Here is a 5857-nt window from a genome sequence, read left to right as displayed (position 1 = left end):
CACTGTTCATCCATAGGCAGCATCGATTGGCTTCAATTAGCAGCAGTAGAGAAGGAATCGCTCGATCGCTCAGGTTCAGTAACGTGTAGCTTGCAGTGTAATCGCTCGGCTTCAGTAGGCGAACGCCTCACTCGGGTTCAGTTAGAGCCCAATGCCTCTCACCCACGCACGTACGTGTACGATATAAACGCGCATCGCTTGGTCTCCGACCACCCACCATAACCAGGAACTCCCCGAAATTTTCCTCCCCTCGCTTCTACCATGGTTTTTTCCGTCATGGACGGCCCAAAGAATGTCATGCAGCTGCGTCTCCGGCCCGCCCAGGACGAACAGCCTAGTTTTTGTCATGATTTTTTGTCATAGAAGTAGGAGACCACCACATCTATGATGATACCGGGTTTTGTCACAATTATCGTCATAGAAGTGTCATAAGTATGACAGAAAAAAATTTCGTTCGGCCCAAAATGTAACGGATGTGTCTTTTTTTTGTAGTGAGTTAAGACTGCTGCCACCGTCCATAAGGACTCTAGTGAGATGGTATCCGTCGATGATAGGATCAAGTACCAGGGCGGTCGAACCCCCGTGACGGATACTGGTTTGGTGATCCCTGCGATCAAAGGTGCTCGGACAGGCTGACCATGGATTGAATTTTGGGTCGACAGGCTCTACGACGTAGACGCCCCTTAGTGCGCGCTTGCGCTCCCTTTTGTGTATGTGAGTGACATAGATCATGTTTACTGTTTTCACTTCGAGGGGGAACTGCTTCTAACCCCCAGTGTTCGGCTAACGGAGCTCATCACCGTCCTTGCTTGGAGGTCCCTTCCCCTTGTGTTTGGTATTTAACTTACCGGCCTCTATAAAGACCCAACAAATTCTATTGGTGTGGTTGGCAGGTTTGTCGGGGGTGCCATGAATCTGACAAGGCCTCTCGAGGGTTTTGTACAAATTGGATGGACCGTCCCTATTGTCTTTGAAAGGTTTCTTCCGCTGACTGGATTTGGAACCACTAAATCCGGCGTTGACTGTCGTGTCTTCTGTGTCGTCGTTGTTGTTCCCATGCTTGTTTTTATTGCAGCTTGGCCTGTCATTGCCTTCCCTGTCCTTAGAGGCCAGTGTCGCTGGAACTATTGTTTCTACGAGCTAGCCAGCTATCTTCGCCCGCGCAGAAGCGGGTCAAAAGTGTTGTAAGGGCTGCCATGTTTTTGGCTTTTCCTGTCCGAGGTGTCGGGCAAGCCATTCATCATGGACACTATGTTTGAAGGCCGCTAAGGCATCGACGTTTGGACAGTCCATGATTTGGTTCTTTTTAATGAGGAACGGATTCCAAAGTTTGCAAGCTGACTCTCCGGGTTGCTGGACTATGTGACTTACATCATCGGCATCCGATGGCCGGACATAAGTGCCCTGAAAGTTGTCCCGGAAAGCGTCTTCTAAATCTTCCCAGCTCCCAATGGAGTTCTCTAGGAGACTGTTCAACTAGTGTCGTGCTGGTCCCTTCCACTTCAAGGGGAGGTATTTCATGGCGTGGAGGTTATCTCTGCGAGCCATGTGAATATGGAGAAGAAAATCCTCAATCAAGACGGTAGGGTCTGTTGTTCCGTCGTATTGTTTGTTGTTTAGGGTTTAAACCCTTCCGGAAATTTGTGCTGCATTACTTCATAAGTAAAGCACATAGGGTGTGCCGCACCTCTATACCTGGCTACATCGCAACGTAGGTCGGATGACATCTGTTTTCGGTGCTGACCTCGAACTTGATGATGTTGATCGCACTAGGTTTGGTGGCTGTCATCTCGTGTCGGAGCACGTCCACTTGATCCGTAGATTGATCTGGTCTAGTCGGCTTTATTGGCGAGGTCCTGGCGTAAGTCATAAGTGTAATCCGGCGCCGCTGTCTCCTTACCTCTACAGCGAGGTGGTGCGGGCTAGTGTTCGGCATGAAAGGTTGTTTTGTCCCATCCACGTGGTGGTCGGTCTGGTTGATCAACATAATTGTATTTCGATGGAATTGGATCTAGGTGTTCATCGTCAAATTGTGGCAGCACCTGCACTCGAGGTAACTCTTTACTGGTCGCTCAAGGCCGTACTCTTCGGCGGCTAGGACCTTAGTCCATCTATCGTTGAGCGTGTCCTATTCAGCTTGAAGCTATTGTTGTTTATTTTTTAGGCTCCGCGCTGTGGCGATGAGTTGTGGCTTGAAGCGTTCTTGTTCGAGGGGTTCCTCTGGGATGATGAAATCTTCGTCACCGAGGCTCACATCCTCTTCGGAGGCAGGTAAGTAGTTTCTGTCTTCCGAGTCCTCGTGATCAGCGTGTTTGGGGTTGTACTGACCCTCCTCTTTTTCGTCCTGATCAGACGTTGGCTTGACGGGGTGGTCGCGGTCTTCGGCGTTATCTGGGGTCTCATTATCTCCGGTGCTGGTATTACTATCATTTGCCCGACGTGATTGTGAGCGGTGCCGCTAACGTCGGAGCTTTGCTGGTTCATCGACGGGCTTGTCCCTGCCTGGATCTTGAACGCCATCGTCGCCCTTTCCCTTAGGAGTGTCCACAATGTATACATCGTAGGTAGACACTACTAGGGAAACCCCTAGTAGTAGCGCGGGTTTAAAGCCCACTAGTAGCATGTGCTGCCTGCTACTAATAAGGCGCTACAGCTATTACTTAGCAGTAGCGCGTGTGACACGCACTACTGCTAAGACACATAGCGGCAGCGCTTCTGCGCTGCTGCTAACCTAGCTAGTTGCAGCATGTTTACTATCCATCGCTACTAGTATTCTTTTTTTATTTTTTTTATTTTTAGTGTATTTATATGTCGTTATACAAATTTTGGTACAATACCAATTATGAGGCTTATATCATTATGTCAATAACAATGTGTCAAATGAAGGTGGATTAGGTTCAAGTGGAGGCAATATGTGGTGCATGTCAAAAGTATACTACTAATACAAACTTGATCTAGTTTGGACTAGTAGTACTTTCGATGTGCACCACATGTTGCCTCCACTTGAATCTAATCCGCCAGCACAAGCTATTTAATCATCATCATAGTCATTACCACCAACAGTATTTATTTAATCACCATAGTCATAGTGTAGCACATAATCATCTTCAAACTCATTCTAGCTATCTAATCACCACTAACACTAGCTAATAATAATCATCATAGTCATTACCACCAACACTAGCTATTTAATCATCATAGTCATAGTGTAGCACATCATCATCTTCAAACTCATTTCTAGCTAGCTAATCACTCCTGCTGCTCTCTCTCAGGTAAAATAACATAAAACATGTGTAGCTCTCCTCCTTCATCAAGTTAGAGCATGAAGATGAACTTGTCTCCTAATCGTGGGTTGCGCTTCTGACTGCTGCCCCCTAGTACTTCTCTGCGCTCCTCCATCACAAATTTGGTCCAGTCTTTTACTATTAAGAATTCGTTGCTAATCCTGAATGCACTAATGTGCATTGTAGGATATCTTGGCCGTAAGCTAACAATACTCATGGTACCTTTAGTCTCGATCCCATGAGGCACAACATTCATCGGGAGTCCCTGTTGAAGAACATCGTATGGTAACATACTTAGCAATGAAGTTTAGCTTAAAAAATAATGTATGGAAAATATGCACTTAGGACAAATAGTAAAATCTTACCATCTTTCCTAAATAGATGTGACCATAGTTCATTACGAACACTATTGGTCGCACGCTTTCAGTACTAACATTTCTAAGTGCAGGAAGAAAATTTGTCTTGATAGTATCAAGATCCACAAGCCATGAAACATAATGACTTAGCTCCTCGCAGTTTAGTTCAGCCCAGGGACAGTAGTATGTCCTGTCTACCAAGCGCTGGACATGTTTGCTTGAACGGAAATAAGCTGACAATAGAAATTACTTGTCAACTATTTTTGAATAAACAATATCAATGACATAAATATGGTTGAGAAACTCACATAATGGTATAACTGGAGGCGTCTGCACATCGACCCAGATGTCAGTATTACCTTCCATATCATCTTCTGGACGAATATCAAAGGTGATAACCATCTCAGGCTCAAATGCATAAGTCTTGCATAGTGCTCGCCATGTTTTGCATCCAAAATAGGTGCAGTCGGCTGTGTTGTATAATTTGGCGTGGAAAATATAACCATGCTCGATCTTCAAGTAAACTTTCTTTACCTCCATAGTACGACTGAAACCTATCTTATCCAATATGAAAACTCTTGCATGGCAGGGGATACACTAATAGAATAGTAAAAAAAATATAAGTTAAAGCAATGAAGCAGATGTCATGCTTAATTACGAAAAAAGACTTGTCGTTGTGACTTACTGTATCCACTTCGAAGTTCTCGTCCAGCTTGACGCTGAAGCGCCTATCATCATCTAGGAAGATTCTGTCGCACAAGCCGCGCTCGTCTTCACAGTATTTGCAAATACCGAAATCCTTTTCGTCATCAGACATTTCCTATGTTCATAGTTGAAACATTAATTGAAAATCGATCGAAGACAACTACCAGGATACTCAACACACAAATCCGGGGCACTCCATATTCCCTACATATTCTGGCACAAGTCATGCCAAAATTCACGAAAAAAATCCGGCATGACCTTTGCTAAAATAGGACATATCGAGCGCCTGAAATTTGCCGGAACGGAAATGAATCAACACTCCGGCAAAACATAGGCCACTCGGAGGTGTAACCTGCAAACATGACCGGCCACTTGGGCAAGCACATATCCTATTTGAGCAATACAAGATATACATTTCAAAATATCTTATAGGACTCAAATTAGCATGCATTCAATAAGCAAAAGTAAATCATCTCATGCGTCCGTACATCATCAAATATTATCACTAATACATCCCGAATAGTATCATACATATAACATCACTAATACAACTAAAACCCTAGCGCACGACCGGTATCGGCGCGGGCGGTGGACACCCATAGAGAAGGAACCATCACAAGATCATAGCTCTAGTGAGATCCTTGGAGAACCTGCCACGTATTGGAGAACCTGTGCTCCAACACAAACAAGTAGCGACGGACATGCGCGTCCTCCTCACTAACACGGTGACGCACCACCTCCGCGGGGTCCTCGAGCCTCTGGACCGTCACTGGCCCACACGACCACCACCAAAGAAGGTTCGGGTCAATGACAGGCTAGCTCCACACCAACCTGCGCCCCCCGGTAGGTAGCACCTCCCAGTACCACCCCGGCGGAGCCCAGTCCCGGACATGGCCCATCTGGTGACGCAGGTGTCCTCCGCCGACTCGACGACGAGGATGCGGGATAGGCATCGTCCACGTTGATGCGGCAAAAAATTGCTTTAACTAAAAAAATAACAATAAGTTCTTACTAACTAGTTCTATTAATTTAACTAGTTCTTACTAAAAATAAACTTACTATAAATAAAAATAAACTAGTACCTAATTAGTACCTAGTTCTTACTAACAAATTAGTACCTAGGAACTACTGCCCTAGTTACCATCTAATTTGATGAACCTAGGGCTGGAAAGTGGTAGCGGATATTCCAATTATCCAACTAAAAAGTGAAACAAGTGGTCAAATTTTACTCGTTTTATGATTCATCTTAGAAATTTGATTCGTTTCCACCCTTACATGAACCCTAACTAATTTGAGCCGCATCCGGATACGATTCGTTTCCACCCTTACATGAACCCTAACTAATTTGATGCAACTAAAATATGAAGAAATGCTAGGCAGAGGTAGGGGAGAGGGAGGGGCAGGCGTGCTCACCTTGGTTGTCTGCGATGAGGGAGGGGCAGGCGGCGTCGAGGTCGGGGTCGGGGCTCGGGCGCGCGGCAGAGGGCGGCGCCGAGGTCGGGGTCGGGGCTC

Source organism: Triticum aestivum, chromosome 3B, assembly GCF_018294505.1.
Source record: "Triticum aestivum cultivar Chinese Spring chromosome 3B, IWGSC CS RefSeq v2.1, whole genome shotgun sequence".
NCBI lineage: Eukaryota > Viridiplantae > Streptophyta > Magnoliopsida > Poales > Poaceae > Triticum > Triticum aestivum.
Note: the sequence above shows the minus strand (reverse complement) of the source record.